At 40.6% G+C, this 10,314-nt stretch overlaps 1 long non-coding RNA gene across 1 annotated transcript; it reads left to right on the top strand.

The window, feature by feature from the left end:
* Positions 1 to 6,708: 6,708 nt before the first annotated feature.
* LOC135223854 (uncharacterized) lies at positions 6,709 to 8,864 on the top strand. The gene is made up of 3 exons (XR_010316601.1): positions 6,709 to 6,786; positions 7,968 to 8,015; positions 8,549 to 8,864. It is a non-coding gene; the product is annotated as an uncharacterized LOC135223854 (long non-coding RNA).
* Positions 8,865 to 10,314: the final 1,450 nt, after the last annotated feature.

The following is a 10,314-nucleotide window of genomic DNA, read 5'->3' as shown; positions in this document are numbered from 1 at the left end:
TCAATGTTTGTTTGTTTGTATGTTGTTTTTACGTTGCATGGAGGGAGTGGTTATTCATCAACGGGACCAACGGCTTTGCGTGACTTCCTAACCAAGTCGAGAGTGAATTTCAGTAGTGTCAATCCCTTTGGCCCAGCGTCGGTCGATTCCTAGAGCCTGTACCTACATTGTACTGAGCTGTCAGTTAATCAATGTGTCTCGCCGTTTGGCATTTTGTTGCTACCAATAGCGCAAAGATTCTCCAATTTCCTTCGTTTTTACGCTGCCAAGACATCGTTGTTGCTACCGAGCGCGAGTTCATTTACTGCAGTCAGAAGCGACTAGCCTCTTCCAAATGGTTATGCGTAAGATACAAGTCCCTTTTGCAACTACTGACCATTTCAAGGCCTGCGGTGCATAGGTTTTCTTAAATATCTTTTTAAATATCAACTGCATCTTCTTGAAATTTTGGCCCAACATGTTTTAGACCTTCCGCTAATGTATGGTAATATAAGTATGTATCTAAAATTATTAATAATGGCACTTTACTCTTGAATATTTCCAATTTTCTTTGCATTTGACTCAGACTTTCGGACATCGTCAGGAAAGACGGCCCGCCCACTTATTTCTCTCCTTGTTAACAAAATATGAATGAAAGTGTACCGTACTACGATTATGACGTATAGTGTTTTACATTTTTAAATTACTTTATGGATTATTGTTTTATGTATCCAAATTAGTTTATGCAATAAAGTTTATTTGCATTTCATTATTTTTGGAGATTATTATGACCTCTTGGTTTATTTAGAGTATACATATACGGAAAAAATACCCGCTGAAAATTAGAGTGGCAGTAGTTACAAGCTGTTCAGGTGTGTTTATATTGTCGTCCGGCTTCCACCCGCCCATCCTACTCAATGCCATCGAGCAGGTATGGGCGCATATGAAGCTATATGTACGTTCATCGTTACGGCATTTCACCAGGGCAGACCTAAAGGCCAGATTGGAGGAAGCAAGGCTTGCTGTCACTAAACAGGTGTGGGAAGGAGCTGTCCAACGAAGTCAAGCTTTCGAGAACGAATAATGGCTTACTGACAACGTCCGGAATTGCATAGATTCAATCGTTGTCAACGTCGCCAGTGATGACGAGGACGATCTGTTTTTAGACAGTGATGGGGAGTGAGCTGAAATATCCTTATACGTGTGTATATATAGTCCTGTAATTAATAAGTTTTGTTATATTTATCCACCAGTTTTTTATTTTGCATGTCTATGCTGTTTTCATGGTTACTGCAAAAATTTACTTCAGAATCTGTAAAATTTCTGTATATATTGTACATACTTTATTGGATATATATAATAAAATAATGTATAGTGATCTTTGCTTTTTAAATAAACTATGATCTGTTTTTTTTTCCTTCCATATTTATATCTCCAATAATAATCTAAAGTTGCCAATACCACACCATTTCATGGAAATAGATAAGAAACGTACGCGATAATAAAAAAATATAAATGGCTTTATGAAAAGTAATCAGTAATAAATGGTTGTTCGCGTACATTTTAAAACGTAAAAAAATATGGTAGTACACTATTTCATTCATAAGTATCAGACAGAGTAAGAAAGAGAAGAGTGGGCGGGGCTTTTTTCCTAACTCTTTGGCTAAGCCAACGACAGGTGTTCGTATATCTACAACTAATACTGAGGAAATTTAAAATGTTCTAAGTAAAGTGCCTTAATTATTAATTGAGGGTACTTAATTATATTGCCATATATTAGCGGAAGGTGTAAAACATGTTGTGCCAAATTTTCAGGAAGATACAGTTGATATTTAAAAAGATATTTAAGAAAACCTATGCATCGCAGGGCCTGAAATGGTCAGTAACCGTATTTATCGGTCACCCCCTGTAGTGCAAGGACCAGCACTGGAATCGGGTCAGGCTTCAGACGGTGGCTGGTTGAACCTACCTGACCACTGACCCAGTGACCACCTCCCCCCGGAGGCTGAGCAACGAGACGGTCGAGACCCAATTAGTAAATGCAGTAGTAACTCGAGCAGTTTGCCTTTGCAACAGCTCTCTTGCTTTTTATATTTTGCCTTCGGCGGTGCTGATTTCAGTTTACTTTCTACGTAGTATTATGATTGCGTCTTTTCCCGATATCCTATACGGCTCGGCGTCTCAGACCAGCTCTTGTCTGGCCCTGGTCTAGAGATAAGAAAACTTAAGAGTAAGATGACCACTAACGTCATTTCCATTAAAAAAAAATAACCCAGTTTTTGGGCAGTCATGCCCAGTGGATGTTCCCCTCCCCCTAAGGGAGGTGCAACTTCCAGTTTGTCATTCTAGGAACACTGCAGATGGTAGTACTTAAATCATCTTGCTCAATTCAGGCTACGTGACGAACTGCAATTCCTCTTCTCCTTTTATAGAATGAGATAAACTCTGAATCGTTTCTTTGACTAAAGCTAGGACAAGTAAGGAATTTTGCCCTGATTCATAAAGTGAAAAATTATTATCATCAGATGTTTTTCTACCCACGCGGGTTCCAGCTGATAGCGATTCCATAAAAAAAAAATTGCAAAACTAAATAGTGGGAAAAAATGATTGTTCCCACACCTGACGTCTACTGGCATATTGCCACTCCGTTGGGCTTGAGGTAGGTCGCTGAATGACCCTATTGGAAATCCTTGACCCTTATAAGGAGATTTAGCTTCGTGGATATCATACAAATTACGTCATATTGGTTAATTTTTTTCTTTGACGTCGGACGATGCTCACTATTTTTTTTATCCATTTCTACTAAAACAAGTAAAACAAAAAAATTGCGCTGCCCCATAAAACTATTAGCCGCGGGCCATGAAACTCAGCCACGGTCCGGTGTTGGCCATCGCTGTGGTACCCAGAAACGCTGCCAGAGGCACGATTATGGCTAAATTTAAACCTCAAATAAAATAAAAAAGTACGGAGGCTAGAGGCTGCAATTTGGTATGTTTAAAAAAATTGGAAGTTGATGATCAACATACCAATTTGCAGCCCTCTAGCCTAACTTTTGCTTAGAAGCATTTCTCTTTCTGTCATTATTATTTATTGTTTTTCTTTTCTAATTCCTATCCCCATAGCGCGTTTTTTTTTATTACACGGACATTAACAAAACAATTGGGTCGTTATGACTGTTTTAACACTCACCAGTCAACTGAGTCTTTCTATATTCTATTTGATAATACATTTGGGATTTCTGACAGACAAGAGGCCACTTAATTCCGTATCTTATTCTTTGCTGACATCTAAGTTATTTTCGTCAAGTAAACCCGGTTTACATTGCTTTTTTCACGGGTGGCCTGTAGCAGCAGTTTAGTCTTTCTACATAATCGGCTTGCAAATCACATTGGGAATAATCATCACTAGAGCCGTTTCAAAGGCAAATCCCAACCACCGCCACTACTACCACTACGTAGCTGATGGGTAGAATGTAAAGCCTTAGCAACGATACTTCCTGAGTTTTCTTCTCAAATTTTTCGTTTTTGGGCAGTTAGGACTTATATTTCCTTACGTCAAGCTCTTTCCTCATTCGTCTTTGTTGAAAAAAAAAAGATGTCCACACAGTATTAGACTCAAAAAAAAAAAAAAAAAAATTGGAACTGTTTCCAGATTCGAGATGCTTCATTCGCCCCATTAGTGGAGAATTTTTTATTGAGTTCGGTGTTCTATCATAGTCCTGATAAATTCTGAAATATGCTAAGACAAATCCGAAGTATTTCCATACCGTGATTCTCACTGCAGTATTCAACTGTATTCCACTAGAATAAACTATGATTTTATATAAATGAATACTAATCTCTATCCTGATTTGTTCAGTGTCGTGGCAACCGACCTCGAAAACCGCACTCATAGAAAGTTCCACAGATTAAACTGGAGTGCATTTTCTACAGATAGTTCAATGACTGAGGGCAATTGCTTCTCTATCTAGGGCTGTGACATGACCTTGTTTACAAACTGACCCAAGTTTGACTCAATTCTTTCATACATTTCAACCCTGGCTCCCAGATCTTCAGCAAACACCCAGCTGCCTTTCTTCCTTCATTCAGGTATCGACACTTTAGACGTGACCTTTCCTGGGGTCAAAATCGCACTGACTAAAAGGCCCCAGCTCGACCTTTCCTCTAGAAGACGAGCAACAACGTTGCCCAAGAGACGCCGTTTTGCCGTTTGCCGTAGCCGCCCTCTGGTGACCTTCAGGAAACCCGAGAGGACCATCTGACGCAGGCACTGGCGAAAGTTCGAGCCGCATGCCGAGTAGATGAGGAATTGATGAAGATGTGGGAGTAGTAGAGATCGTTCAAGATCCTCTGCACCTCCCTGCTCAGAGGGGATGTCCTCTCTGTCCACATGGCGTCCAGACGGAGGGAGAAGCTGCGGGGACATAAAAAGGAACTGATGAGGAAATGGTCTCAGGAGCTAAGGACATTCCTCCTCCTACATCAGATTTATACACAAAAAAAAAGTAAGTCATCATTCACCACCGCAACTCCAAAGAAACATGGGGGGAAATATCACATGATTTCAGTGAATCAATGGGAAAGTCACCTCAATGATAACCATCACATGATGGGAAAGTGTTCGCGCCAGAATTGTGCAACCGTGGTGCAACCTATGGCATGTGCTTTCTTCTCAGGCTGGCAGGCAACTGCAGGAAGGATGTGTATAAATACATGACCCAGCAGAGTCTGCCATCATTGACGCTGCTGCAGTTGACAAGATGCAAACGAAAGACCTGCTTCTTCTCTGGGGCGTTGTTGGCCTCCTTGGTTCCTGTTGGCAGGTGAGTGACATTTTCGTGGTCTTGGTGCAGTCCTGCTAACTAACTAACTAACTCTCTCTCTCTCTCTCTCTCTCTCTCTCTCCCATCGCTCTCTCTCGTCTCTCTCATCTCTCTCTCTCTCTCTCTCTCTCTCCACATATTTTAGATATCAAATATATTAAAATAAAGCTTTATGTACAGAATAAGGAGCTAAAAATGTCAATGTATGATTATTTCTTACAAAGGAAGGCAGTCGCTATAACTTAAGGTTAATTCCAGGTATCACTAATGAATATTTGTTAAAATCTAAACACTGCTTGTAATATCACCACTGTACTAAGTCATTTGTTGTTAAAACCATTCAACATTTCATTGTATTTCTGAAGTTAGATCAGACTCAATCACTCATTCAGGTTGATTATAGTTCTGTTTCGACTTGGTTAACCATAAAGCTCTTCTGCGGATACAAAATTCATTTCATCGAAATCTTTTGGGTCACTCTCAGATCATCTCTAGTTTCACAAATCGTCAACACTTCCCCGGACTTCGTAGATAAAATGCTGGAGGCTATGCACTTAAATTCATTCCCGAAAGATATTTCTTGTTGGTCTTCAAAACGGAACAGTGCAATATGCAGATGATTCTACTCTTGTTGCAGTCTCCTGCTTTCTTCAAATCAGTTTAAAAAAAGTGGCTTCTGGCCTCAACAGACATTTAGAACAGACCATGTGTGTGTGTGTGTGTTTGGATTAGCCAGTAGCATATGAAGCTGAAGTCCCAGTAAAGCTATGATTTTGCTGACTAGCCAAAACTGTACCATGGTCCCATTCCACAATTCACTGCCCACAGTAACTGCAAATATCAGACAAAACTTGGTGTTACCTTTGACCCAAGTACTTGGAGGAGGAAACGTGAAGCCTGCGAACACTTTGCAAGGGAATCAACAAAGACAGGCTCGTAAGGAGACTTCCTTTCTCTGCGGAGATGATGGTATCGGTGAAACATACATCAGATCTTTTGATTTACCGTTGCTGGATCATCAGTTTCATGATTTTTTCCCGTTTAGAGTATAGCAGTTGCCTTGTAGCTTAACAATGGTAATTAACGTTTGGACCTCCACCAGTATGTACTAGTCTGACCATTTAACTAGACTTCAATTTCAACAGAGTATACTTCTGTTTTCACTCACATTATGTAATGTATAACTGCACTGTGAAATAACAGGTCTATTCATTTCAGCTGCTTCAGAAGTGCGGAGAAAGTTCCTCACACTCTTAGCTGTATCATTTACTCTTCTAATTCCTTGATATGTCCATAACTTGACAATAATATTTTAATGGGGGAAATATGGATAAAATTATAATGTAAAGGCGAATATACACATAATCAGTCCTTACATAAAGTATCTGAAATAAGACAAAAGTTTAGGGCATCTATGTAGCATTTAGAAGCAGACAGTACAGGGTGTCCATAAAGTTCCGTACCATTACAAGTATTTATGGCTTGTAATGGTACGGGACTTTATGGACACCCTGTATGTCTTAAGATTCTTAGCATAACCACCCATGACACAACCAGAAATGCAGCTCCAGAGTCTGTAGCAGAGGGGTGGGGTGGGGTGGGAATGGAAACCCTTGGCAATGGGCGGTTTTTGACAATGAGCATAACTCGATGTCTTGCTAACAGAGTAGCACGCACTAACTCCAAAGGAACAGACGCAAAAGGTGATAACGAAATATCAGTGATCGTAGTTAAGTTAATATCAATTTTAACTGCATTCCACCAGCAAGGAGGTTTTATGTATGTTTGCAATTTTATTTTAGAAATATTATCCAAAAATTTACGCATGGATTTTCGCGAAATTTTGACCAAAGGTGGTTTTCGTGGGTGACGACAGACCACCAAATCTGGCGGAGATTTTGAGGTCTCTAAATGATGGGTATTTTTTTTTTCCAACAGATGGCAGCACCATCCCGTCTGCTGGCAGAGTCGCTGCTAAATTCGAGGTAAAGTGAATATATTTTGTTCTCTAATTGTCCTGTAAATTGCTAAAGAATAATAAAACTTCTGAGGCGTCTAAATATGCAAGTTTAAAGAGAGAGAGAGAGAGACCTGCACTAGTTTGTGCTTATATTTTATAACTGATTCTCCGCTGGCACATAGGTACGTAAGTCACCAACTTCCCAGCATCTAAAATCAATCAATCTATCAATAAAAGAGTGACTGACAGCTGACACAATTCTCAAACAACATGAAACACTGAAACACGATTACATCCAGAATAAATAAATAAACAAATGAAAAAGCGAGGACGAAGTAGAAAGGGCTAAAACTGGAACAAATAAGTAAACGGTAATACGAACCGATTTCAATTAATATAACTGATAACAAATAACACCGAAGCAGTATATAACTGATGATCAGTCAGTTAATACATTATTTAAATAACGTGACTATACGAGGGCGTTCCAAAGGCCACGAACAAAGGACAGTCAAGTTGTGTAACTGGAACTTCTAGAAGTTCACGCGAAGTTGCAATGCTTGATACCTAATACTATTCTCCTCCTATCATTTTAATACATTTTTAAAAATCTATTTGTTCATGTATCATTTTTTTTAATAGGTTGGACCTCTTTTTTTCTGTATTTCTCTTTAACTCCTCTTACTTTTTAATGAACACTATAACCATGACCCCTGTGGGTGGCTTGTTCCATATGAATAGGGATCATCTTCTGAATAATAATAATAATAATAATAATAATAATAATAATAATAATAATAATAATAATAATAAACAGCGCACATAGTGAGAAAAGTGATGGACTCCTAAAGAGGCAGGATGCAACCCGGAACCTCACACTATAAAAAAAATAATAATAAAAAATAACACCCAGTCGAATAGGATGGCTGTGATAGAAAAAATAATAATTGAAAAAGAAACCCATAAAATTACTGTGTATAACGTGTTTACTTATAAGTATTTACGCTTTATTTTACTCGACACTCGAGTACTTTCAGGCCCAATCTGTGGCCCTTTTTAAAGGAGATGTGAAGGTTATCAGCCTGGGTCAAGGCCCAGCAGAAATAAAGTGTAAATACTTATAGTAAACACGTTATACACAGTAATTTTGTGGGTTTCTTTTTTTTTTCTAATAATGATTAATAATGAATCAATTATCTTTTGCAGGGAAAAGGATTTGTGAATCTTCCCAATCTCGACGCACCTACTGAGAAGGTAAGTAACTCCTCCATCTTTTATTATTCCAAAAAAAAAAATTTAAAAAAAAAAAAAAAAAAAAAAAAAAAAAAAAAACTATTACTATAGTTTCTGAAGTCAGTCATTTGCATATGGGTCTGTCCCCTTACTTTTTCTACGCGTTTGTTTCGGCCTGATCGTGCTGCTGACCCAAACCCTTTCTTCCAGCCTCCCGTCACGCCGTTTGGTTTAAGCCACAGGAACAGGGTTCGTCTCTGAATTATAATCATTATCATAACATTTTGGAGGAAGACTCTCTTCTAAACAGTTCCTGTTGAATAAAATGGCAGAATTCACCGAATTATATATAGATTATATATATAAGATTAATTCGCTGAATTCTGCCATTTTATTCAACATAATAATAATAATAATAATAATAATAATAATAATAATAGTAGTAGTAGTAGTAGTAGTAGTAGTAGTAGTAGTATAGTAGTAGTAGTAGTAGTAGTCCTGTGAAGCAGAAATCTCGGCATTGGCTTTATTAATACAATATCTGCCTGACGCAGGAATGGCTGGAGATCATCGAAGGAACCCACCGAGGAGAACCCGTGCCCAGGTACCTCGCCGAGAGGAACTACACCTTCCACGTCAACGAGACGGGCGAGTTCAGCACTTCCGACGGCTTCAAGGGCCACTGGAACCAGACTGAGTACTTACACTACCGCGTTCAGCGGCGACCAGTCCCACCACCGTCATGGTGTTCCACATCGAGGACATACACCTGGGCCACCTCCACCTCGTGGTGGCGCAGAAATCCGTGGCGACCTTCACCGCCACTGGGAACGAATCGTACGTGTCCGCCAGGGCTGTTCGGCGGCATGACCTTCAGTGAAGGAGGAAAACGAGAACTTGGGTACAAGGCGGGAGCTTCCTCGGCTTCGGCCAAGGACAAGGGATCATCGGGGCTAAGGACCACTTGCTATTCATGGACTTGACTTACCTGCTGGTCAACTCCTCCCATTCCTACAGCGTCAGCCAGGGGGAGCTTCAGGGACTCATCACCGTCGGCCCGGACAACTACCACATGGAGGGCGTCACGTTCAGGAACTCAATACCGCTGAGTGGTTACGGAAAGGAGGGGCGCGGCGGCTACCCAAGACCCCAGAAGAGCTCGCCCGCCTTTACAGAGAGCGGACCGAAGTATCGACGCCTTTTATCGCGGCCACGTCGGGCGCAGTCAAGGGCGAGCAGACGGTCGGACTGGAGGGGAAGATCACAGGGGAAATAGACTCCGTCACGAGGATCTTCCCAGATCGAACTTTCAATTCCACGACGACCATCGAGGCTACGTTCAGCCACGAGACCTCCTCCTCCTCCTCCTCCTCCTCCTCCTCCTCCACCGGTGACCCATCTGCTGCAGGTTCAGAATCTACTCGACGTCCCGTGCCAAGTCCTTCTTCACTGACGATGACGTCAACCTGCATTTAAGTCGTTTCGCCATTTCCGTCTTGAAATCAGTCCTTAGAGAGCTGATCTGGTGTAGAACCCTCTCTTGCTTTTTTTTAAACAGGACAATGCAAAAGTTTCAATAAAATGACAGATTTTATTGACTGCTTAATCATTTCTAACCTTGAATCAACCTATCACGACGGCTGGACTCACCTAATACAGATTAGTGATTAGTCTACTACTAAAGATTACATTAATCAGTGATATTCTGCTAATTTTATAAAAGAAAAAGCAAAATTTAAAATCAAACGTAACCTAAATCTAGTACAATCAGTCAATCTAAAAAGACAGAAATGATGTCTAGAACGACAGGCTCCACCGAGCACTACCGATGACGGTGTGGGTCCAACTCCTGCTATCTCAAAAGAATCGAGTTTCCCACCCAACAAAAGTTAATTTTTCTTCTTCAATTAAGCGAGATCTCGGCCAAGTGCTGGGACAATACCTACGATGAGGTCCTTCAGCGCTGAAAAGGAGATTGCCAATAAGAAAGGTTCGAAATGCGTGAACATAAACGGAGGTACAGTAAAAGGAATAGAAAGGGGCTGCAGCTAGGGGTATGAAGAAAGGACGTTGCAAAGAACTTTAAAAGTAATGCTTACAGTGCACCGCATGCATAAGGCGCACTGACGGAACTGCCTGCCCGCCCCCCCCCCCCCACCCCACCCCCGCCACAAACCCTCCTACGGGAAGGAATGCTTAGCCCTAAATCTTCAATAATATAAGAATACATATGTTATTACACATTCCGCATCTTCACACACACTCCATCTCCGTCACCTGAGTACTTTTTTTCCCACTAATTCATTCGTCATCTATGCAA

This window comes from Macrobrachium nipponense, chromosome 10 (genome assembly GCF_015104395.2).
Source record: "Macrobrachium nipponense isolate FS-2020 chromosome 10, ASM1510439v2, whole genome shotgun sequence".
Lineage (NCBI taxonomy): Eukaryota > Metazoa > Arthropoda > Malacostraca > Decapoda > Palaemonidae > Macrobrachium > Macrobrachium nipponense.
Note: the sequence above shows the minus strand (reverse complement) of the source record. Positions and strands in the feature narration are given on the sequence as shown.